Source organism: Cervus elaphus, chromosome 1 (genome assembly GCF_910594005.1).
Source record: "Cervus elaphus chromosome 1, mCerEla1.1, whole genome shotgun sequence".
Lineage (NCBI taxonomy): Eukaryota > Metazoa > Chordata > Mammalia > Artiodactyla > Cervidae > Cervus > Cervus elaphus.
In genome coordinates this window covers 72,648,017-72,675,403 of record NC_057815.1, presented here as the reverse complement: position 1 = coordinate 72,675,403, position 27,387 = coordinate 72,648,017, and positions in this window count along the sequence as shown.

Here is a 27,387-nt window from a genome sequence, read left to right as displayed (position 1 = left end):
TGTAAATTTTAAAGTCTATATTGTTCTATATAACTATTTAGCTTATGGCTTCAGGCACCACCTTGACAAATAGTTGAAGAACACAGCAATCTATCATCCTCTCTGAACATGTTAACCAAAGAAAAGTTTAGGAAAAGACTTTGGGAATGACTTATACCTACTTTGAATTTACATACCCCCAATATTTGTAAAAATTATTGATTTTTATATTAAATAAAAATTATATATTTTTATATTTATATTTTTTATATTTATATTTTTATATATATATAAAAATTATATGATTTTAAAAATTATTTTATTTTATTTTTGGCATTTCATTAGGTAGATACATTTTGATGTTTTCAAAGATTAGTAAATATTTTATATCATAACATACTGAATTTTGTATTATGAGAGAAAGTATATAGCAAGTAACTTTGTATTAACCACTTGATACGTATCTGACACTAATATAGTATTGAATTATAAATATCATAAAAATGCCAACTAATATTTCACTATATGTGGTATGAAGACAAATGATTTTTTAAAAAACCTTGAAATTTGTATACACTGTTTTATAATAGCATCTTCTGCAAATACAAGAATATTATGTAGAAATTTTCTTCAAAAGGATGAAAATAGTTTCTTTTCCCCTTTCTTATAGCAGATGCAATAGGTAAAAGAGAATTAACTTCCTTTAGTCCTAGTGCCTTGAAACTAATCCACACTTACGTCATAAGTACTGAGTGCTAATACTGAGCATATCTTCAATTTTCAGTTCTAGTTCTGACTTGTAGGCAAGTGTGATAAACACTAAAACAAGTAAATTTCTATTGTTCAACTAGGTTATGCTTTATTAGTGTTACCCGATATTTTTGGCTGAAGCTAGTTTCTTCCTAAAAAAGGTACGTGTGCTGTGTGCTAAGTCACTTCAGTTGTGTCTGACTCTTTGTGACCCCATGGACTGTAGCCCACCAGGCTTCTCTGTCCATGGGATTCTCCAGGCAAGAATACTGGAGTGGGTTGCCATGCCCTCCTCCAGGGGATCTTCCCAACCTGGGGATTGAACACACATCTCTTGCATCTCCTACCTTGGAAGGCAGGTTTGTTATGTAATAGCCCCAGGGGTTATTCTATAACAATACCCTAAGTACTGTGACTTTCATAGAACATGTTCACTGGGAATCAAAAGAGATTTATCAGGTAGTACTCTCAACACGCATGAGGGGGTGAAGGAAGCACAAGGGGGCAGGAGAGAAGTCAAACTACGAAGTGGTCACAGTGAAGGCCCAACTGATCCTACTGGGAGCTTTGCAGCAGGTATGACCCTGCAGAGTCATCCCAAATCAGGGCAGGGGGCAGAGTTTATACCCCATACTGCCCAGGGGACAGAACCTTGGGTGTGGCAGCTCCCTCAAGGTGAGTCTCCCAGGAGGCCTCAGTCACGAGCTATCAGTTACCACCACAGAGCAGGCAGGAGAATTTGTGCTTCAGTCCTGAGACAGGCGGGACGTGGAATCAGACCCCGGCACAGTGACAGCTATGGTAACCTCTGTTCAGTCTCTAGGGATTTTAGAGGAAGTCAGCTATTTTTTCTTTCCTAGAAGGCAGACACAGTAGTAGTTATCTTACTGTCCCAGTGCCTTAACACAATTTTTGACACCCAGAAAATGCTCGATGAAGTTTTGCTGACCAGCATTCCCCTGAAGATGTGAGTCAGGTTTTTTTTTTTTTTTTTACCTGACACTAAACTCTGAAGACAAGAAATCTTGGGTCCTCAAATTCTGAAGGCAGGATGATGTCTCTTCTGAAGAAGACAGGAATTGTGGGCAAAGGATAATTGCCAGACGATGTTAGAGAATACTCTGTATACAACACACATATTGCAGAAACTCACTTAAATGGATTTCTTTATATTTTACTGTAACTATGATTAATAAGGATCAGCTCACTGTTTCAACAGATTTCAGTAAGTTGTATGTTTGGTGGGGAAGAATCTGGCAAGGTGAAATCTTAAATATGATTGCTTTAAATAAATGATTGAATAAATCATTTTTTGAATAAATGATTTAATTCATTCTACTTATATTTGATGTATATCTATTGTGTATCAGGCCTGATACATAATGATAAATAACATTATGGCTCTTTCACAGTCCAGCACAAACTAATGATTACAGAAAATCAGGTAAAAATTTTGTTTTGAAAAACTTTAGGAGCCATGTCCAGTATGGGACAGCAAGATGTCATTAAAAACATGAATCATCATTAATATCTTTAATGTGTAAAACTCTCTTTCAGTAGAGAATCATGTTAAAAGAAAAAAAAAATCTAATTTCTCCAGTACATGTGGACCTCCCAGCTTAGGAAGATTAGAACTAAAAGAAGTTCAAGAAACATTCTAAGAATTTTTTACTATTGAGAACTTTTGTCCTCGGCCATCTCCAAGACCACACTCCTTTTTATAACTTCCATCCTCCCCTGCTTGTGAGCTAGGGTATGTCAATGAAATACCAAAAACAGAAGAGAAAATTAGTCCCAAATATGACTGAACATGATTGTCAGAGCTGTGCAGACTGAAAGTGCACACACATTCCTCAACATTTGTGTTATCCTGGTTGGAAGCTTTTCTAACTCTGCCTGCTTCTTCCCAACTGTCCGTACAAAGATATTTTTGTTAACCATCTGCTAATTAACAGAATTCTCATGTGTCACGAGGCCGATGACAACCAAATCTGATTGCTCAAAACTGGCCCTTCCTTCCTTTACCCCCTTGTCTTCTTCCTTTCCCTCCATCTTGATTAATCTTTGAGAAAAACATGATACACAAAAATAATAAGGCACGATCCCTACCCAGTATACTCAGCCTGGTGGAAGTCAGACCCACAGGCTTGCGCTTAGTTGCTTAGTTTCTCCATTTCCTTCTCTAGTGGATCTTCCTAACCCAGAGAGCAAACCCACATCTCTTGTGTTTCCTGCATTGCAGGAACCTCTGAGCTTTTGGGAAAATTATAACACGATATATACACTTAAAAATGAACACGTGAATTGTATGTCTATGTATATACATATAGACAGATACATGATATACATATATACATATGTATGTATATATACTATGCCATGTTAAATATTTTTAAAATATGTCATACATATTCTATATATTATACAAATATATGGGTTTCCCTGGTGGCTCAGTGGTAAAGAACCTGTCTGCCTATGTAGGGGATGTGGGTTCGAGATATATATATATACATACATGTATATGTTTTATGTATATATCTGGTTCTTCCTCTGCCTGCCAGTGCAAGGGACTCAGGAGATGCAGGTTTGGTCCCTGGGTGGGGAGGATACCCAGGTGTGGGAGGTGTAGCCACGCTCCAGTGTAATTGCCTGGAGGGTTCCATGGATGGAGGAACATGGCAGGGGTGCAAAAAGTCAGACACAACTGAGCACACACACAAAAACAAACGAAAAATAAGTAAAACAAAAGACAAACTTTCAAAGGAAGAAGCAGGCTCAGATGGTAAATCACGGCCTACAATGCAGGAGAGTGTGCTTCGATTGCTGGGTCAAGATCAAGAGAATGGCTACCCACTCCAGTATTCTTGTCTAGAGAATTCCATGGACAAAGGAGCCTGGCAGGCTACAGTCCATGGGGTTGCAGAGTCAGACATGACTGAGTGACTAACACTTCCACTTCACTTTCACTTTTTTGACAAGACCATTTTTATTTACACACAACATGAATGCAAGAAGTCCTAACGCATCTACCAAAAACATACTAGAGCTATTACATTTAGTAAGTTTACAAAATAAATATATATAAACATTACTGAAAGAAATTAAAGAATATCTGATAATTGGATTGATTGAACTGATTAAATGAATTGTTTAGAACACTTACTATAAACTATCAACTATCTTCGAATTGATATATACATAAAGTGACACCTCAATTCAAATCTGATCAGATTTTCAGTTTGTTTTGGGTAAAACTGGTAACATAATTCTAAAATTTGTATAGAAATGCAGAGGACCTTGAAAAGTCAAGCACTCTATAAAAAGAAAAAAAAAAACTGGGAAAACATTTACTGTCTGATTCAAACTCATTATAAAGCTATATTAATCAAGCCAATGTGGTATTGACATAAGGTTAGACAATTAGGCCAATAAAACAAAACAGATACATTACTATATACACAATAGACAGCTAGTGGAAAGTTGCTATATAACACAGGGAGCTCAAGCTGGGCTCTGTGACAACCTAGAGGAGTGGGATGCGGGGAGGGGTGGAGGGAGGTTCAAGAGGGAGGGGACATATGTATACTTAAGGCTGATTCACGTTGTTGTATGGCAGAAGCCAGCACAACATTGTAAAGCAACTATCCTCCAGTTAAAAATAAATTGTATATATATGTATATATATGTATGTATGTGTGTATGTATGTATTTCTGGCTTCTAAGGGAAGCCAGCCTGCATGCTGTGAGGACTCAAGCAACCCTGATGGCAGGCCCACATAGAAAGGCCACCTGCCAGTAGCCAGCCCTAATTTGCCAACCCTGTGATTGTGCCACTTTGGAAACAAATCCCCCAGAAGTTAAGCTTTCAAATGGCTCCAGGTGACATCTGACCACAACTCTTAAAAGACCCCCAAGGCAGAACTGCCCAACTAAACCACTTCTAAATTCCTGGTCCATAGACATCCCCAGTAATCATAAATGATTACCATTGCTTTAAGCTACTGTTGGGGTAATTTGTTACGCAGCAATTGAAAGTCATTCAGTTGTGTCCGACTCTTTGTGATCCCGTGGACTATATAGTCCATGGAATTCTCCAGTCCAGAATACTGGAGTGGATAGCCTTTCCCTTCTCAGGGGATCTTTCCAATTCAGGGATCGAACTCAGGTCTCCCACATTGCAGACAGATTCTTTACCAGCTGAGCCACAAGGCAAGTCAAGAATACTGGAATGGGTAGCCTCTCTCTTCTCCAGAGAATCTTCCCAACCCAGGAATCAAACTGGGGTCTCCAGCATTGCAGGCGGATTCTTCACCAACTGAGCTATAAGGGAAGCAGCAATAGATAACTAATTATATTAAAGTTAATTGTATTAACTAATTAATTATAATAACTAATTATATTAACTGATTAATAGATAACTAAAATGAGCTATGCAGCGATCGATAACTAATATAGTTGGGCAGGTGAAGGTCACAGAAGTCACTGGGTGAAAAAGTGAAAGTGTTCAAGGAAAAAGAGAAACAGCAAAAGCTCAGAATGCGTAGGGCTGAAAGTGAATCTCTAGTACTATAGAATTAATTTTAGGACTGAAAAATAAAAGATGTGGATGGAGCAATAGCCAGAGCCAAGTCATGAAGGGTTTTGTATGCTGAGTTAAAGAACTTGAGGTTGAGCTCAACAAAGATTTTCAAAATGGGCTCTCTGGATCACTAAATTCAGATGAGTTAAAATTCCCCAGGGGAATTTTAATAATGACCTGAGCTGATCCCCAAGTCCATGAAAATTTAAGTATGTGCTGACAAATGGAGAGCAATCGGCAAACAACTGTTTAAGAAAAAAAGGGTAAGCAGATCAGGTAGGGGTTCCCTGGAGAAAGAGAACCAAGCATGGCTTTCTTGATATGAGAGAAGCCATTTTTGGCCTAAGCCATTTTGTGACCTAAGCCTGACCACAATGCTTGTCCTTTAAAACAGGTCTCAGGAATTAATAATCTTAAGGGAACAAAAGAATGCAGAAAAAAAATGAGAGGAAAGAGAACTAACAAAATTAATATATCCGTTGTAAAAACTCCCAGTTCTCTTTCAATCGTAAGCATTAGCCTAAAGTGCTCAACCATGGGATCAACTAGAGCCTAAGGGATGATGATGTTGACCTTTTGTGACCCTCCTGACTTGAGTCAACTAAAGCTTGTGCTGTATAACACCCAAGCCCTTCCTGGGGATGAATGTACCCTGAGCTTAACACTTTCCTAATTTTGGTTTGGGAAGACACAGCTTTGGGAAAGATCCCTGGTGTCTCCTTACTTGCTACAAGTAATGAGAAATCCTTCCTTCTCCAGATCTTTGGCTTGGTTGTGTCTTTTGGCTCAACACCTACCAAGAGATGAACCAATTTTTCAGGTAATAGGACTTGGTCAAAACTGAGTTTCAGATGAACCATGGCAGTTCTGTGGTGAACAGTTTGGGAAAGATAGAGACTCTTCTTTGAACTGGTTCTATGAAGACTTACCTTCTAGAACTAACACCAAAAAAGATGTCCTTTTCATCACAGGGGATTGAAATGCAAAAGTAGGAGGCAAGAGATACCTGGAACAACAGGTAAGTATGGCTTTGGAGTACAAAATAAAGCAGGGCAAAGGCTAACAGAGTTTTGTCAAGAGAACACACTGGTCATGGCAAACACCCTTTTCCAACAATCCGATAGACGATTTTACACATGGACATAACCAGATGGTCAATAACTAAATCTGACTGATAATGTTCTTTGCAGCCAAAGATGGTGAAGCTTTATACAGTCAGTGAAAACAAGACCTGGAGCTGACTATGGCTCCTTATTACGAGCTCCTTATTGCAAAATTCAGGTTTAAACTGAAGAAAGTAGGGAAAACCATGAGGCCATTCAAGTATGACCTGAATCAAATTCCTTAAGATTATAGAGTGGAGGTGATGAATAGATTCAAAGGATTAGATCTGGCAGGCCAAGTGCTAAAAAACTATGAACAGAGGTTTATAATGTACAGGAGGCAGTGACCAAAACCATCTCAAAGAAAAAGAAATGCAAGAAGGCAAAGAGGTTGTCTGAGGAGGCTTTACAAATAGCTGAGGAAAGAAAAGAAATGAAAGGCAAAGGATAAAGGGAGATATACTCAATTGAATGCAGAGTTCCAGAGAATAGCAAGGAGAGGTAAGAAAGCCTTTTAAAGTGAACAATGCAAAGAAATAGAGGAAATTAAAAAAAAATAAAAAAAATAAAGTGAACAATGCAAAGAAATAGAGGAAAACAACAGAATGGGAAAGACTAGAAATTTCTTCAAGAAAATTAGAGATACCAAGGGAATATTTCATGCAAAGATGGGCACAATGAAGGCCAGAAATGGCAAGGACTTAACAGAAGCAGAAGAGATTAGGAACTGGTGGCAAGTATACACAGAAGAACTATACAAAAAAGATCTTAATGACCTGGAAAATCATGATGGTGTGGCCAGTCACCTAGAGCTGGATGTCTTGGAGTGCGAAGTCAAGTGAGTCTTAGGAAGCATTAGCACAAACAAAACTAGTGGAGATGATGAAATTGCAGCTGAGTTATTTAAAATCCTAAAATATGATGCTATTAAAGTACTGCACTCAATATGTCAACAAACGTGGAAAACTCAGCAGTATCCACAGGACTGGAGAAGGTCAGTTTCATTCCAATTCCAAAGAAGGGCAGGGCCAAAGATGCTCAAACTACCACACAATCACACTCATTTCACATGCTAGCAAAGTAATGCTCAAAATCCTTCAAGCTAGACTTTAGCAGTAGTATGAACTGAGAACTTCCAGGTATTCAAGCTGCATTAGGAAAGGCAGAGAAACCAGAGATCAAATTGCTAACATTTGCTGGATCACGGATAAAGAAAGAGAATTCCAGCAAAACACCTACTTCTGCTTCATTGACTGTGCTAAAGCCTTTGACTGTGTCGACCACAACAAACTGGAAAATTCTTAAAGAGTTAGGAATACCAGACCTCCTTACATGTCTCCTGGGAAATCTGTATGCAGGACAAGAAGCAACAGAATTGGACATGAAACAATGGACTGATTTCAAGTTGGGAAAGAAGTAAATCAAGGCTGTATATTGTCACCCTGCTTATTTAACTTATATGCAGAGTATATCATCTGAAATGCTAGGCTGGATGACTCACAAGCTGGAATCAAGATTGCTGGAAGAAATATCAACAACCTCAAGTATGCAGATAATACCACTTTAATGGCAGAGAGAGAAGAAGAACAAAAGAGCCTATTGATGATGGTAAAAGAGTGAAAAAACTTGACATAAACCTCAACATTCAATAAATGAAAATCATGACATTCAGTCCCATCACTTCATGGCAAATAGATGGGGAAAAGTAGAAACAGTGACAGATTTTATTTTCTTGGGCTCCAAAATCACTGTGGATGGTGACTGCAGCCATGACATTAAAAGACACTTCCTCCTTGGAAGAAAAGCTATGACAAAACTAGACAGTGTATTAAAAAGCAGAGATAACACTTTGCTGACAAAGGTCCATATAGTCAAAGCTATGGTTTCTCGAGCATTCATGTACGAATGTGAGAGTCAGGCCATAAACAAGGCTGAGCACCAAAGAATTGATGCTTTTGAACTGTGGTGCTAGAGAAGACTCTTGAGAGTCCCTTGGACAGCAAGGAGGTCAAACCAGTCAATCCTAAATGATGTCAACCTTGAATATTCATTGGAAGGACTGATGCTGAAGCTGAAGCTCCAATTCTTCGGCCACTTGATGTGAAGAGCCGACTCATTGGACTAAACCCTGATGATGGGAAAGACTTAGGGCAAGAGGAGAAGGCACAACAGAGGATGAGATGGTTGGACGGCATCACTGACTCAATGAACATGAGCTTGAACAAGCTCTGGATGACAGCAAACTCTGGGCTTCTCTTGTGGTTCAGCTGGTAAAGAATCCACTTGTAATGTGGGAGACCTGGGTTCAATCCCTTGGTCAGGAAGATCGCCTGGAGAAGAATACTGCCTACCCACTCCAGTATTCTGGCCTGGAGAATTCCATGGATGGAGTCACAAAGAGCTGGACACGACTGAGGGACTTTCACTCACTGCATGATAGTGAAGGACAGGGAAGCCTGGTGTGCTGCAGTTCATGGGGTCACAAAGAGTAGGACAGGACTTAATGACCCAACAGCAACAACGGTTCCACCTGGGATTCCTCCATAGTCTTAGAGAACAGCTCCTGGTTTCTGTTGACATGGCTGATCTCTATTTATTTCATTGAAGTGTCACTTGGCCACACCCTTAGTGTTTCATTTTTTGCAATATGGATGGGCTGAGAATTTTCTAAATCTTTTACATTCTATTTCCTTTTTGCTTAACAAGTTCGTCACTTCTCTCTTTTCATATTTTACTATAAGCAGTCATGAGATGCCAAGCCACAGCTTCAACACTTTCCTTAGAAACAGTTTCAGCTAAAATATCCAATTTCAATGCTTGAAATTTCCACCTTCCACAAAACAGTAGAACATGACACAATTCGGCCACATTCTCTGTCACTTATAATAAGAGTGACCTTTCCTCCAGTTTCCAATAACATGATGCTCATTTCCGTCTAAGACCTCAACTAAATGATTATTGCCATCCATATTTCTACTAATACTCTGTTCAGGATTATTAAGGTATTTTCTAAAACAATTATTTTCTACTGTTCTCCTCTGTTTCTGGGCTCTCATAAGAATTGCCCTTAATGGTCTGTTCACAATGATGTTGGCTTTTTCTAGCAGGCACTTCAACTCTTTCAGCCTTAATCCATTAACTACTTCCAAAGCCACTTCCACATTTTAAGGTATTTGTTAGAATTGCACCCCACTTCTTAGTACTGTTTCTGTCTTAGTTCATTATAGCTACTATAAAAGAATACCACAGATTTGGTGGTTTACAAACAAAAGAAATTTATTTCTCAGTCTGGAGGCTGGGAACTCTAAGATCAAAGTAACAGGCGATTTGGTGTTTGGTGAAAGTTAGTCGGCCACCTGGGTCATGTAACCGCTGTCCTCTATATGTCCACACCTGGTGAAAGGGGCAAGGAAACTCTCTAGGGTCTGTTTTATAAGGGCATTGAGGGTCCCACCTCCAAATATCACCATATGGTGGGTGGGGTTTAACATATGAATTTTGGGGGGGAAGGACACAAATATTCAATCTATAGCAGCGTGTTTAATCCTTAATGAGTTAATTTTTCATATGGTATGAGGTAAGAGTTCAAGTTCACATGTGGATATTCATGTGAAGTTTTCCCTACAGCATTTGTTGAAGAGACTAGCCTTTTCCCATTGTATAATTTTGGTATCTTTGTTGACAAATAATAGACCATATACATTACAGTTTATTTCTGGGCTCTCAATTCTTTTCTACTGCTCTGTATATCTATTTTTATGCCAGTACCACACTGTTTTAATTACTATAACTTTTATATTTTGATATCAGGCAGCATGACACCTTCGGTTCTGTTATTCTTTCTCAAAATCATCTTGGCTATTTGGAGTCTTTTGAGATTCCATATGAATTTTAGAATACTTTTTCTATTTCTGAAAATAAATACCACTAGAAACTTGAAAGGGGTTGCACTGAGACTATAGATCATTTGGGTAGTCTGAACATTTTAACAATATTGTCTTCCAAATAATTAACATGAATTCCTTCCCAATTATTTTTCTCCTTTAATTAAAAAAAAAATCAATTAATTTACTTATTTTGGGCTGCACTGGACCATCATTGCTGTGCATGGGATTTCTCTAGTTGCACCGAATGGAGGCCACCTTCTAGCTGTAGTGGACGGGCTTCTTACTGCAGTGTCTTTTTGTTGCAGAGCATGGGCTCTAGGGCACAGGCTCAGCAGTTGTGGCACATGGGTTAGTTGCCCTGAGTGTGTGGAATCTTCCTGGATCAGGGATTGATCTGTGTCCCTTGCTTTGGCAGGTGGATTTTAACCACTGGATCATCAGGGAGGTTCTCATTTAATTTTTTCATCATTGTTTATAGTTTTCAGTATTTTTCTTTTTTATTAGTTATCTTATTGTGTATATATATTTGTATATATTAACCAGGGACTATATTATCCATAATTCATATATATTTCTCAGTTTTTTCTTATTTCTTTCCCCCACTATCTTATCTTAGGAGTTTGAGATTTAGAAAATAATCATGTTCATAACTATTTATGCTCAAGAAGGTGGCAGGAACAAGGCTTTGCCAGCATCCCCAGGCACCCTGCCAGAGCTCCCCTACATTAGATTGTAGACAGGCGGATCAGTAGGGTGATCCCTATGATGCTCATACTTCCTGATCTCCTGACTTGGCTCCCAGCCTTGATCTTTCTGTATTAAATGTCTTTCTGCCTAACATTGTTCAAACAGTTTTGATTTTCCTGACAATAAACTGAGGCTGACTAGAGGAGAAATGGTTATCTGGCCCCTCCTCAGAGGACAGACCTACGCATTACCATCAAGACAGTGCAGAGACACTCTGAGCTGCATTCAGGAAGATGCAGAAAACAAAAACACTTCATGTCAATGAGGAAGGACAGAAAAGACTTCCCTCATGTCAGAAATATCTCTTCCCAACTGCAAGCTGCAGGAAACTCAAGAACCTCTATCTGGAGGGTTTGATCAGCCCTCCCCAAATGCTAATCAACTACAGCTTACTCTGGAGTTAATTTCCTCTCATTTGGAAAAACTGTCCCAAAGGCTCCCCAGGCAAGTAGGACTGAGACTGCAGGACCTCCTCATATCAGAAATTGGAATTGGGCTCCATTATGGCGTTGGTGCCCTTCACTTTCTGGGAGGCTGAGGCCATGGGCAGTGCAGAAGGCATTGGAATGACCTCCATCTTTCTTGCAGTAGGCGAGGCAGATGCATGGGGTGCACACTGAAGCCTCTATCGTGGCTCAGGTGGTCTCCAAGAGTGCCAGCAAGTCCTTGGCTGGTCATCAGACATGGGTACTCCAAGGTCAGCTACATCCTGGTAGCCAGGGCCAGGCTCTGGCATGAGATACTCATGCACAGTACAATGCCCAGAAGCACCGCCAGCTTAGTGACGGCCACTGTGCTGAAGCTCCTGAGAAACAGCAAAGGGACCATGAGGGCCAACAGCAGTGATACAGGCAGGGTGGTCCCACTGACCTCAGAGCAACTGGTTTGTCATAGTTGCTTAACCTCCTTGGTTAAGCTTATTCCTAAGTATTTTATTCCTTTTTATGCTATTACAAATTAGGATTTTCCCCTTCAATTTCATATTGGGATTGTTCAGTGTTAGCACATACAGTGCAACTTATTTTCGTGTGTTGATTTTTTGTCTTGCAACTTCGCTGAATTCATTTATTCATTTTAACATTTTGTGTGTGTGGACTCTCCTGGGTTTTCTACATATAAGGTCATGTCATCTGTGAACAGAGATAATTTTACATCTTCCTTTACGACTTGAATGCCTTTTATTTCTTTTTCTTGCCTAGTTGTTATGGCTAGGACTTTCAGTACTATGCTGAATAGAAACAGTAAGAGAGGGCATCCTTGCCTTGTCAGAGGCCATGAAGAAGTTGCTGGTGCACCTGGGCATCATACTGTGCATTAGTATCTCATGCCAGAGCCTGGCCTGGCTTCCAGGATGTAGCTGACCTTGGAGTGCCCATGTCTGATGACCAGCCAAGGACTTGCTGGCACACTTGGAGACCACCTGAGCCACAATGGGGCTTCGTGTGCACCCCACGCACCTGCCTTGTCTACTGCAAGGAAGATAGCAGTCATTCCAATGCCTTTTAAGATCTGCACTTAGATCTTAAAAGAAAAGCTTTCAGTTTTTCACAATTGAATATGATGTTAGGTGTGAATTTTTCATACATGCTCCTTGTTATGTTGAGGCAGTTTCCTTCTATTTCTACTTTGTTGAGTGTTTTCATCAGGAAACCTGTTAAACTTTGTCAAAAACTTTCTGCATCAATTGAGGTAATTATTTGATTTTTGCCCTTTATTCTGTTAAAGTGGTATATTACATTGATTTTCTTTTTCTTTTTTTTCATTTATTTTTACTAGTTGGAGGCTAATTACTTTACAATATTGTAGTGGTTTTTGTCATACATTGACATGAATCAGCCATGGATTTGCATGTATTCCCCATCCCGATCCCCCCTCCCACCTCCCTCTCTACCCGATCCCTCTGGGTCTTCCCAGTGCACCAGCCCTGAGCACTTGTCTCATGCATCCAACCTGGGCTGGTCATCTGTTTCACCCTAGATAATATACATGTTTTGATGCTGTTCTCTTGATTTTCATATGTTGAACCATCTTTGCATTCCAGAAATAAATTCTATTTGGTCACAGTATAAAATTCTTTTAATGTTCTGTTGGACTTTGTTGAGTATTTTTTGCATTAATATGCATCAAAAATAATGGTCTGTTTATATTACTTTGTTGTGGTTTGATATAAGAATAATTCTTAGTTCATATGATAAGCTTGGAAATGTTCTTGTAAATTTTGGGGAAGCATTTGAGAAGGATGGCTGTTAATATTTTTCTTTAAATATGTGATAGGATTCTCCAGCAAAGTCATCTAATATTGAGTGTTTCTTTTTGGGAGATTTTTGACTATAGAGTCTTTCTTCTTACTAGTTATAGGTCTGCTCAGATATTTTTTCATAATTTAATCTTGGGAGGTTGCATGTTCTAAAAATTTATCCATTTCTTCTGGGCTAGTCAATTTTTTGGTATACAATAGTTCCTAGAAGTCTCTTTTGATCACTTTAATTTCTGTGACTTCAGCTAAAATGTCTCTTCTTTCATTTTTGATGTTTGCTCTTTAAGTCTTCTCTGATTTATTCTTAGTCTAACTAAGCATCATCAGTTTTACTGTTCTTTTCAAAACATCAGCTCTTAATTTGGTGATTTTTTTCCTATCATTTTTACATTTCCTATTTTGTTTGCTTCTACTTTAATCTTAATTATTTCCTTGCTTATACTAACTCTGGGTTTAGCTTGCTCTTCATTTGTATTTCCTTGAGGTATATGGTTAGGTTTTTGATTTGAGGTCTTTCTTCTTTATTAATACAGGTTTTTACTAATGCTTTGTCTTTGTCTCATATGTTTTAGTATGTTTTCAGATGCTTTTTAACTTCCCTGTCATTCCTTCTTCTATCTCTTGGTTTTTCAAGAGTGCATTAATTTCCATGCTGTGAATTTTCCAGTTTTCCATTTACTATTTATTTTTAGTTTTATCCCATTGTTGTCAAAAAAAGGTATTTGGTATGGCTTCAGTCTTTTTAGTGTTAAGACTTGTTGTGTGGTCTAATGTGTGATCTGTCTTAGAGGATATTCTATGTGTACCTCAGAAGACTGTGTTTTCCACTGTTATTAGTTGGAGTGTTCTGTATGTACCTGTGATATTCAGTTAGTCTATACTACTGTTCAAATCCTTTATTTCCTTATTTATTTTATGTATAGTTGTTCTATTATTGAAATTAGAGCATTGAAATCACTTCCTAATTTTAGAGATTTAATTCTACTTCTCCCTTTAATTCTGTTAATATTTGCTTCCTATATTTAGTGCTCTGATGTTAGTTGCATATATATTTATAACTGTTATATCTTTCTGGTTAATTAACTCTTTTACAATTATATAATATCCTTCTTTGTTTCCAATGATAATTTGTGACTTAAAGCCTATTATGGCTGATTTAAATATGGCCACCCTACTTTCTCTTGGTTACCATTTGCTTGTAATATCTTTTTCCATTCTTTTATTTTCAACCTGTGTGTCCTTATATCTAAAATTAGTCTCTTATAGAGAGCTCACAGTTGGATATTGTTTGTTTGCTTTTTAAAAATCCATTCTGTCACTCTATGCCTTTGATTGGAGTGCTTAACCCATGCAAATTTCAAGTAACTACTAATTGGGAAGGATTTATTATTGATACTTTGTTCATTGTTTTCTGTAAGGCTAGAGTATTTTGCCCTTTTCATCTCTGGCTTTTTTCTTTAGATTTTATTGATTTTGGGTAGTGATGTGCTTTAATTCTACTATCTTTTCCTTTGTGCATCTTCTATAGGTATTTTCTTTATGGTTACTATAGGATTATATAAAACATCTTATAATTATAACTGCTAACAACTTAATTTCAACCTCCTTTACATATCTCCCTTCAGCTTATCCCTGTCATAAGTGATATTTTTTATTTTACATCCATAATATAGTCTTAGAGTTATTTGTTATGCCTCTTTTAAATTCCATACTAAAATCAAATGCAATTTGTGCACTACCATTATAGTATTCTGTATTTGTTTTTATATTTAACTTTACCACAGAGGTTTATATTTTCTTAAGCTTGGACTCCATTTAGCACTTTTAGTAAGGCAGATTTAGTGGTGATGAAATCCCTCAGGTGTTGTTTATATTTAGGTCTTTATATCTCCTTCATTTTTGAAGGACAGTTTTGCTTGATAGAATATTCTTGGTTGCCAGCTTTCCTTTTCCTTTCAGCACTTTGAATATATCATCATATTCCCTTCTGACATGTAGCGTTTCTGCTGATATATCACTTGATACTAATAGGAGTACTCTTGACAAGTCACTTTCTCATTCTGTTTTCAAGATTCTCTGTCTCTGAATTTTTACAGTTTGATTTTTAATATATCTTAGTATAGGCCTCTTTGGATTCTTCCCAGCTGGAGTTTTTGGGCTTCTTGAATTTGGGTGTCCAATTTCTTTCTCAGATAGGGAAGTATTCAGACATTATTTCCTCATATAAGCTCTCTGTCTCTTTCTCTCTTCTCCTTCTGGGACTCCTGTAAGGCACATATTGCTTCATTTAACGGTGTCCCATGAATCTATTAGGCTGTCTTCATTTTTCTAGGTTTCAGAAATTGATTTTTATTTTTTATACTCAACTGTAATCTGCTTCTATATAGCTTCTACTTAGTGTTCCTATTCCAACCCTTATGAGAAATTACAACCAGTAGGCCTGAGATTTTTATTTTTGTTTTTTAAATTATGTAGAACAGTTTTTTATTTAAAGGTGGTTATAATGACTCACTCTTGATTGGCTTGGTTCTGGACGAACATCTCCAGGATCTTTTGCCATATGGATCCAAGATCTTATCTCCATCCTTATACCCGCTGTGGAGTCCAATTTACTTTTGCCACTCCTAAAATGTTCTCCAAAGGAATCCAGAACTGACCACAGGATTCCAGGTGGTATCTGATCTAGATAAAGCAGGAGAACAGTTACTTCCTACTATGAACTCATTTTCTTCCTGACAATGGGACCCTTCTTTAGTTTTTCTTTTTTCTTAAAGCTAGCTCAACAAGTTAGACTTGTTTTTTCTTTTCTAATTCCTTATATATTTTTCAGGTATAATGATAACAATTCAAGTCTTCATTATTTTGCACTTATGAAGAAATCCCACAGTTTCAAGCCCTGGAGTCCTAAATGTGGAATGTGATTAACATATAAAATGACAGGTTTTATTACTTCACTGAAACTCAACATACTCTGATTTTTCATCTTTCTCATCCAGGTTTCCCTCTACTTTTTCCTTGTTTTTTACTTAATATCAAAACTATGTTTCTTTGTTCAATTATATTTGGGGGGCCCAGTGTTTTGTGCAATTTATTTGTTTAATACCATTTCTTTTTGATTGTAGTGAAGTTCCATAAGGAAAAGGACTTTGTTATGTTTGCTGATATGCCTTGTGTTTAAGCACATTGCTTGGCCATTGTTCATAGTCAATACATATTTACCGAGTAAAAGAAAATGCTTCCATTTTCCTTTGAAGGCTATCTGTATTGGTTGGGTCTTTCAGGAAGTTGACATGGATATGGAATTAGGAATGCACACAGTTTATTGGAGCAATGCCTGTGAAAGACAACAGCAAGAAGAAACAGAATTAGGCAGAGAGAGCCTCAAACAGTCTTGTCCAAATCAGGAGGAGCTCTAGAGTGAAGACTTCTCATTAGAGAAGTCCTGTGTAGTGAAATAACATCCAGGCTCCAGTACTTCAGCCTCTTAGGAGCCAATGGTCATCTCTTTTCACATGTAATAAGCATTAAGTAAAATTTATTATATAAAATAGCAAAACCATAAGACTTCGTGCTCCCCTCTCCTCTCACTTCCCAGAAAGGAAGAATGTGCTTAAAGAGAGGATCAATTCCTGGTAGTTTACTCATTAGAACTCATTAAAAGGTAACAGAAACCAAAGCTAGATAGTTTAAGAAAACAAAAGCAAGGAGGTGGGGGGGGAAGTATATTTTGATGATAAATAGATTCTTGACAGACCCTAAAAGCAATATGAATCCAGGTCTCACTGAGCACAGAACGGCTTCTGGAACCCAGGCAGTGTTCCTTCTTCATATCATGCCCGAGTCTCTCTGTTGCTTATTAGTTCCATTTATCCATAGACTGAATTTCTCCATTTCTCCTGTCCTTCAAGGTAAAGTGACTGTATAACAGCTTCTGAATTTACCTTACATGGTTATAGTACAAACTAACAAGTTGCTTCTTAGATCCAAACATCAATTACCATGAGAAAGATTAGGGTAAAGACTCTGCTTGGTTCATCTTGGATCATGTTTTTAACCCAGTTCCAATTATCCATGGCAGGACAATGAAGTAGAATGGAAGGTGAGATGGTAGAATGATAAGATGCAAATAAATATATCTGGTGAGTCCATCTCACACTTGTGTACTAGGGGAAAATTTCTAAGGGAAGGAAGTTAGCAACTGAAAGAAAGAATTTCCAGATCATTGGAAATGGGCTACAAAAAGATGTTATGGTAACTATATCCCTAGAAGTTATAAATAAAAGGCTTAAGGATGTAAAGAATCTACCTGCAATGCAGGAGACCTGGGTTTGATCCCTGGATTGGGAAGATCCCCTGGAGAAGGGAAAGGCTACCCACTCCAGTATTCTAGCCTGGAGAATTTCATGGACTGTATAGTCCATTGGGTTACAGTCGGTCACGACTAAGTGACTTTCACTTTAGGATGTGATTTAGATACTGTCTTAAAGGCAAAAGAGACTCTCTCTTAGTGTCTCTTCATACTTTATAACTCCAGGGATCATGCACTCTCTCTCTTGAGGAGTAAGATTTTTTTCTATGTCCTTTAAGAACATCTTCAGAATTAAATTTGTTTCTAGAACAAGTGGGTAAATGGACACAGGCATCAAAGTAAAACAACTGAACTTCCCAGAAATCATTCTAGAGAGCTGATGTTAGGACTTGGAAGTTAACATATATATATATATATATATATATATATATATATATATATATATATATATATATAACATATAATTAAAGTTACTTCAGGTAGGAAGGTAACTGATTTGGTAAATTTAACAGTCATTCTTTTAACTAAATTGGCTCATCAAAGAGCAGGCTGGGTATTTTTTAATGAGTTGCAATGCAGTGCAGAGCAAATAAAAATTTCTACACATGTCAATGTAAAACTAAATTCTACTTTGTGATCACAATAAATACTTTGACCTTTTATTAAGGTCAGTGTCAAAAGTTTATTAATTCAGTGTTAGTTGAGTTTATTAATTCTATTGCATCCATTCACAGTTTCACTTAACAAACACACATCTAGTGCCTCCAGCTACATCAGGCTCTGTGCTGGGTTTGGGAGATACAAAAGTAAATCACATATTCTTTCTCTTAAGACACCAATATGTGGTATATAGTCACATAGGCAAGAAAATAACAAGACAATGAAAAGTACTACAATACAACCACAAAAAGCTGTTGAGGGAGTCCAGAGTCGGCAGTAGCAAAGATCAACCTGAAGCTTTCAAAATATGGATCTTTGAGAAACTTTGAACATGAAAGTCTCAAAATGGATCTTTGAGAATTTTTGTGGAAGTGTTGTATTGTCTACATCAGATCCAAAGTGCTGTTTTCAACAGGAGGCACTTCTTCCAGGTCCTGATTAATTCATATTTTTATCATGCTTCAGAGAAAGTTGTAAACCTGGTGTATTTTTTAAGATTGATTCTGCAACAAATCACCACAAATATAATGGCCTAAAACAACACCTTTTATTTTCTCACAGCTTTGACAGGTCAGAAGTGCAGCAAGACATGATTAGATTTTGTGCTTAGGATCTCATAAGGGTAAAATCAAGGCATCAGCCAGAGGTGCAGTTCTCAGTCTCTTGAAGCCAAGGATCCTTTTTCAAGCTCAATGGTTATTGGTAAAATCCAGTTCCATGTGGTTGTAGGACTGTAGTTCCCATTTCCCTGTATCTTCCAACTCAACAACAACACAGAATCCTTCTTATGATTTGAATATTTCAGAATTCCCGTCCTGCTTTAAAGGGATAATGTAATCTCCCTATCTTAAGGTCTTTTGGTTATTAACGTTAATTACATTGTGAGGTCCCTTTTGCCATGTAACATAACATGGGTTGGGCTTCCCTGGTGGCTCAGCTGGTAAAGAATCCACCTGCAATGTGGGAGAGACCTGGGTTCGATCCCTGGGTTGGGAAGATCCCCTGGAGAAGGGAACGGCTACCCACTCCAGTAATCTGTCCAGTCCATGGGGTCACAGAGTCGGACACAACTGAGTGACTTTCACTTTCACAACATGGGTGTAACACCAGAGAGAGAAACAGTCATGGGATCAAAATTTTGTCTGCTACACTCGATGTATGTATATTATTCCTCTCTCTGTGCCAATTTCTTTGGAATCACTACAAGAAGTGACCTGAGAAAGAAGATGTATAAGGCAATGCCTAAAAAAAATAAAGATTTCTTTGTGTTATGACAGATATTCAAAGTCACAGAGTCCTAATTTGAGGCTTAATTTCATTCAAACTTCCTATCACATGTTAGGGTGGTCAGTGAAGGTAGAGGTGGACAGTGAATCCTGGGATGTGAACTCAAGGCTACACGCCTTGAGAACTAAAGTTTCTGAACACTAATGCTGATTCTGCCTGTAACCAGAGATATTATATATGAACTACATTGGGAAGAAAAAAGAGAGGGAAAAAGGAAGGAAATATTAATGTGTCAAACACATTCACACTCCCACTCTCTCATGGAATCCTCAGAAATACTCTATTTAGCATTCTCTTCTGCATTTATAGAGGAGGAAAGTTCAGTCAGGTTAAGTGATTTTGCAAAGATTGTAGAATTTGCAAGTGGTAAAGCCAGAGAACCATGTGTAACTGCAAAGTCCATGGTCCTTCAGTTTACTTTACCAGTATTCCAAAGTTATAAGAAAAAGTTCTGCCTATCAGGAGCAGGAACTTAAAACAGAAACAATGTCCTGTGTGGAGTGAGCCATGATGTAACTAGCAAATGTAGGCCTCTGGACATGTCCGTGGAGCCAGGCCCAAATGTGGAGCTGAATGTGCCCAGTCTCCTCAAGAAATGAATCTGGAGGCCAACATACCTGGGCCTATATCAGCCACAACCATGGCAGGCAATGCCTCTTTTTCCTAGGAGTACATCCTGGTTCAGCCAGAATGCCATCTGGGTCTCTGCTTAATTTGAAGATGACAAATGATGGCTTAAAGGTGGGTTAACTCTCAGTACAAAGAGATGCTGGTGTTAACCTACGAAATCATTCCAGACCGCTCTACAAAATGGTATCAATAAAATGATGTTTTTGTCTCCGGGCCTTTCATCTGGTCTGAAATGCTCTGTCAAATGAGAATTTGTGCATAGACAGGAACCATTTCTGGGGTCAGGGAATGCCAGGCTGAAGTCCACCTCAGTCAGAGCTTCTGGTTTGGGTCTTTCTAAACAAACTCCGGCTCTTAGAACCTTTCCTGTTATGGAGAGCTTTCTCTTACCTCCTCTCCCTGCCCTCACACAAGCATGTCTGAGCAACTTTTTCTCAGAAACAGTATGACCTACATTTCTTTACTTTTTTTATTACTTCAAAATGTTCAATCTAACCTACCATGGACTCTCATATACAGAGGACTCATGTCATTCATTCCACAAACAGTGAGTGTCTAATGTGTGCTAAGCACTGTATTAGCTACCTTGGGCGCTGAAGTAAACATGACAGGTGAGGTTTTTGATCTCAAAGATCCTGAAATCTAAATCATCAGGGAAATGCAAATCAAAACACAATGAGATGTCATCTCACACATGTAACAGTGGCTATTATCAAAAGATAAGAAATAATAAATGTTGGTGAGGATGTGGAGAAAAGGAAAGCCTTGTGCACTATTGGGAAGAATGTAAACTGACATAGCCACTACACAAACAGCATGGAAGTTCCCCCAAAATTAAAAATTGAACTACCATATGATACAGCAATTTCACTTCTGAGTGTTTATCTAAAAAAAAAAAACAAAACTGAAAAGATATATTAATATACACCCTCAGGTTCACAAAAGCATTGCAGCATTATTTATCATAGTCCAAGTATGGAAACAACCTAAGTGTCTATCAAAGGGCAAATGGATAAATAAAATGTGACATACAAACACAACAACACGTACGTATACACATACAAACAGTGGAATATTATTTAGCCATAAGAAAGAATGAAATCTTGCCATTTGTTACAACATGCTTGAGCCTTGAGGGCATATGCTATGTAAAATAAGTCAGAGAAAGACAAATACAGTATGATTTCACTTATATGTGGAATCTAAAAGAGAAAAACAAAAACGAGCTTATAGATACAGAGAACAGATCGGTGGTTGGGGTGAGAAATGGGTGGTGGGGAGGAGAAATGGGTGAAGAGGGGGAGAAATGGGTGAAAGACACAGACTTCTGGTTATTAAATAAATAATTCATGGAGATGAACAGTAGGATGACTATAGTTGATAATACTGTGCTGCACATTTGAAAGTTGTTAAGAGAGTAGATCTTAAAAGTTCTCATCATGACAAAAAACAATTTTGAACCATGTATGGTGACAGATATTAACTAGATTTATTGTGATAATTTTGTAATATATTCAGATATCAAATTATCATGTTTTATATCTGAAACTAATGAAGTATTATATGCCAATTATTTCTCAATAAAATATATCATGAAATCTAGTGGGAGGAGACAGGTAATAACAAAGCAAATACACAAATGGATAACAACATTGCAGGCTACAAAAATGATATGAGAGATACAAGCAGGGTTATGAAATACCAAATATCCAGCAGAGGCAACTTCAGACATAGAGCAAGAATAGACCTCACTGAGAAGATGATACTGACAGGAGGTCTGAAAATAAGGAGTAAAGAGTTGGACATATAAAAATTACATGTAGAGAGAACACTTGCAAAGGCCCTGAGGTAAGAAACAGTTTGGTATATTTGAAGACGAGAAAGGCAGCTGGTGTGCCAGGAGAGTAGTAAGTGAAGGAAAACGATGGTGAGAGATCAAGTTGGACAGGTAGACAGAATCCAAAACTTGGGGTGGGAGGGGCAGTCCTGTGGGTCATGGTATATATTCTTTCATTTTGATCCTTCCACAAACCTGTTAAGTAGTAGTGGGTTTTCTAGCAATGAAACTGAATGATGAATTTCATCCAAAGACCAAGAAGGCCTGGCCTTGCAGAGCTATTTTTAACCTACAGAATAGTTCCAAATTGCCACATAAGTGAAATTCTTCTAATAGAATTTCTGTTTCCAGACCCTTGGATTGATGAGGCCCAGAAAATTCCAGAATTTATTGAAAAGTAAGAATTTTTGCAAAATATTTCAAGAAAGCTATCTTTATTTTTTTTTTCCTAAATAAATGTAAATTAAATTATATTTATTTATTTATTTTTATTATTATTTTTTTCCAGTGGGTTTTGTCATACATTGATATGAAAGCTATCTTTAAAATAGTGAACTAGGCATGAAATTATATGACTCCATCCATCTAAAGTAATAATGCAGGACTTCCCTGGTGGTACGGTGGCTATGACTCTGCCTTCCCAATGCAGGGGACCCAGGTTCCATACCTAATCAGGGAACGAGATCCCACATGTCACAATGAGTTCGCATGCTGCAGTGAAAGATTCTGCATGCCACAACTAATAGATCCCGTGTGCTGCAACTAAGACAGGCACAGCCACATAAATAAATGAATTGAAATAAAATATAAGTAAATAAATAAAGCCGATAACTGAAAACAGGTCAAGAGACAGGCAAATACGGTCATTTTCAACCACCTCTGTGCAGGTGATTTTTAAAATCTAAGCCCAGTCTCAATATCCCCCTCAATTCCATGCCTCCTATTCACTTCCACAGTGATTCTCAATACCTTTTTCTTGGCAGGATAACTTAGGAAGCTGAAAACACATATGAAGGGATTAAAAGTTCAAAACTGATTTAAAAATAAGTTTTGTAAAATTGAAATGTACCCAGTTACAACACCCATTTCCCTTAATCTCTATGTCATTGCATGGGTAGAAATGTTTACTGCTCTGACCTTTCTAGCTTCTGCTTGTTGAATGAGCTGTAGTAAGAAGGAAACAATAAAGGTGGTTTTATTTTTTATTTCTACTGCTGCCCTCAAACCATTCTACCAGGTCCTTCTTCTCTGTCCTCTCAAGCCATTTCTGTCTCTTTTCTGGTCATTTCTGAATAACAAAAGAATACCATTGTTTTCAAATATCAAAAATAAATCTAATATCATATGACATCCCTTATATGTGGAGTCTAAAAGAAATGATACAAGTGAACTTACTTACAAAACAGAAGGAGACTCCCAGACTCAGAAAATGAGCTTATTGTTGCCAGAGGCAGGGATGGGATAGTCAGGGAGTTTGGGATTGACATGTATACACTGCTATATTTAAAATGCATAACCAACAGGCACCTACTACAGCACATGGAACTCTGTTCAATGTTATGTGGCAGCCTGGATGGGAGGGGACTTTGGGGGAGAATGGATACTTGTATATGTATGGCTGAATCCCTTTGCTATTCACCCAAAACTATTACATTTTAATTGGCTATACTCCAATACAAAATAAAGAAATTTTAAAAGGGGGGGAATATCAATCTACAACAATATCCAACCTGTCATCTAATTTTAGGCACTTCCTTCCCTCATATGGAATGACCCAAGGATTCTATAAACTAGCAATGGGAAAAGGGATATGGCCAAATTTTTTCCTTTTCCAATATTCCATTCTCCATCTGTTTTCTCCTCCAGTCATTATGTTCCTGTAGGAGCATCAGAGTAAGAGAGCCATGGGGACTGACCCATGAGTTAATCATTTTTGCCCAAACAGTCCCTCCTCCCAAAAGAAAGAGAAGGCAATATTTTCTCACCTGTGCTGTGAAGAGGTGGAGGCTAGGTCCTGGGCATCTCTAAAACAGTTCAGCTTCTCAAGCTCAACTTGCAGACAAACAAAGTAGATTTAAGATAAACAGAATAATAAATTCCATCACAAAGAATTACAATATCTACACTTTATCCTCTGCCTTATGATATTCATTTACAGAGTCAGTTTCACCTTTATAAAGTGGCAACCTGGTGAGGGAAATCAAGGCAAAGAGAACAAGTAAATTGCTTCATGGCTCCAGGCCAAGTGAGCCTTCCAGCAGAGCTTCTTAGGCTTAGTTCCCCTCAGGCTTTGGCTTTAGAGTCTTCACTACCATGGGCTTTGTTGTTGTTCAGTTGCTAAGTCACGTACAACTTTTTGTGACCCCATGGACTGTATGTAACATACCAGGCTTCTCTGTCCATGGGATTTCCCAGGCAAGAATGTTGGAGTGGGTTGCTATCTCCTTCTCCAGGGGGTATTCCTGACCCATGGATGGGATTCATGTCTCCTGCATTGGCAGCTAGATTCTTTACTGCTGAGCCACCAGGGAAGACCCTGTCTTCACTTAAGATCTCTCAAAGCTGCCTGTGATAATTCTGCTGTTATACATTTCCTTCCATGCCTCATTCACCATTATTTATGACTGGTGAATACTGTTCTGTTACATTAAACTGCCTTAAGTTTATACTTAAATGATACTCAAATGCAGGGACACATGTTATACCATGGCTTTGTACAACAAACTGTATAGACTTAGGAGGATTGAACTCCCTTACACTTGAATAGTGCACTGTGCTTTATAAAACACTCTCTTTCTCTCTCTCACACACACACACACACACACACACACACACACACACACATATCTCACTGATCCTTGTGAGGCAGATACTGAGATACTGTTATAGAGAAATACGACAAAAAGTTAGACAAAAGATTCCAGATGTTTACATTGGTTATTTATTTGTGTCGATGAATGATTGTCTCTGAACTTAGAGCCTGTCTCAAATTTCATTAGGTTTTACAAGTAAAGTAGAACCTACTGATATTTACCTATTCTCTGTAAAGAGAAATTAGAATTTATTCCACTTTGCAGAATGGCAAAGCTTGTCAAATTTGGTAGGATACGGGAAGTTAGTGATATTTGTTGGTAAAAGTTGCTTGGTAACAAATGACCTAGTGTGAATGTATTTTAATAGTTAAGGTGGGAAATGTTTATGTGGGAGTTTATAATTCCTACCTCTCAAAAGTAAAATTAAAGATTGTAGGTGTAATTTATTCTCCTGAGTAGAGCATTTGCTCTGTGGGGATGTGGCCCATACGTCAGTGAGCATCAGGTGACTAGTTGACACTTCTGTGCCTTTTCACAAGGTGCTAACTGCAGTACAAAATGGGTCAGTTGCTGGACAATAAAAACATATCAAGGCAAAAACAAGTAGAGCAAAAGAAGGAGTGTGTACCATTTAAAGTTTTATCCAAAAAATTTCATTCAACTTAATTTTCTTTCTAGCTGTCTTTTACTATGTGAGGAGTAACCATGTCAGCATATCTGGATTAACATGGTGTTTAATACGCTTAAGTTATACAGGATGGTTGGCCCTGTCATATATTTTGCTAATGTCAGGCATAATTTTATAATAAAACAATTTGTATATTTTAAAAAACATGCAAATTATGAAATAGGAATTCTACCTTCTGCTTTTACTCTTTTTTGAGAAAACATGTCTTTTAAGTGCCTCTGAAACTGTCCTCATGCAAATTAGTGAATTTGTGAATTTTGACCATCATCAATGAAATGGTCATGAGAATTTGTGGCCAGATTTGTAAATAATTTCATATGATTAAATGGTCATCAGATTATGGTGATCATCTCTATTTTGGGTGCAGGCATTTTTTATTTATCTACAGCCCTTGGACAACATAGCTCATAGTAGGTATATAATAGATATTTAAAGGATAAGTACATATGGAAAGAGTAGAGAGGGAAGGCCATAACTTGTATCTAACAGCTTGAATAGCACTGGCAGCTGTCTCCATCTTAGCAACAGCAATATTTCTGAGGTTAAATGTCCATGAAACAAACCACTGTGCCCAAACTCCCATCATTTATGCACTTATCATTTATAGCCTTCTGTGCTATACTATATTCCTTGCATCATCTTTACCATTTATTTTATTTAATTAATTGGTAAACACTTTTCTTTTTCCTTAAAAATATTCACAAAGGAAGCAAAACCAATTCTGATATAAATCAGAAGAGCAGATACCTATGGGTGTGGAGACTGACTGGCATTTTTTAGAGAAATGAAAATGTTCTACATCTCAATGGTGTGTGTGTGTATGTATATGTGTGTATATATATATATATGTATATATATACACTTACATATATATAAATTTGTGATATATATAGATTTGTTTAAACTCATCTCGTTGAATTGTATACTTAAGAACTGTGCTGATTAAAATATGTAACTTTCCCCCCTCATTAAAAAATATATTTGAAGAAAAGAAATAGATCTGGTAACTTTAAATACAATCACAATTAAAATAACAGTGTTATTAAATTCTAGATAAGATTCCTTACAGAAGGCTCTAAGCCTGAAGCCTGTTCTCCTTTTTTTTTTAATTTCTTTGTTGTTTTAAATATATCTTTATTTTTAATTTTTATTTTTTGCCATGCGGCATGTGGGATCTTAGTTCCATGACCAGCGTCCCCTGCATTGGAAGCTCAGTCTTAATCACTGAACTACCAGGGAAGTCCTGCTCTCTCTTTTTTACAACAGAGATTATTAAATAATAATGATAATGCCCCCTTCCCCAAAACAGAGATATAGTATTAAAGAGTAAAAAGAATGCTAAAAACAGCTATGTCTCTTCATCTCATTTTCACCTTTATCCCTTTCTTTTCTTTAAAAAATGTTATTAGCATCCTTCCTTCTACTGTCAAATAGCCATGAGTCAGGCCTAACAAAGTAAGCTGCATGCTATGCAGAGGACACCAACCTCAGCAAAGGGCAGGTCTATTTACAAAGAGGGTGGCGGCCTAGCAGTATCAGAAAATTGGCTACATGCAGAGAAATTAAGCAAATAAATAAATATATCAAGAACAATGAAAGTCAGGTTTCTCACTATGGGAAAGAAAGTTATAAATATTGAAAAAGATAAAACTAGAATAAACCCAGCTGGCATTGGATTAGAACTGAATGTACCAAGGTGAGCAATAGTTATTATAGGTAGGTAAAGAAATAGATATAACTATAAAGGTACATGTAGCTCCTAGCTATCTGTTAAAAAGGTCAGGAAGCAGGGGCATCCAGTAGTAATGAGCACATAGTGATCACATGTGGGTTTCAAATAGTAAAGTGATCAGATTTCCTT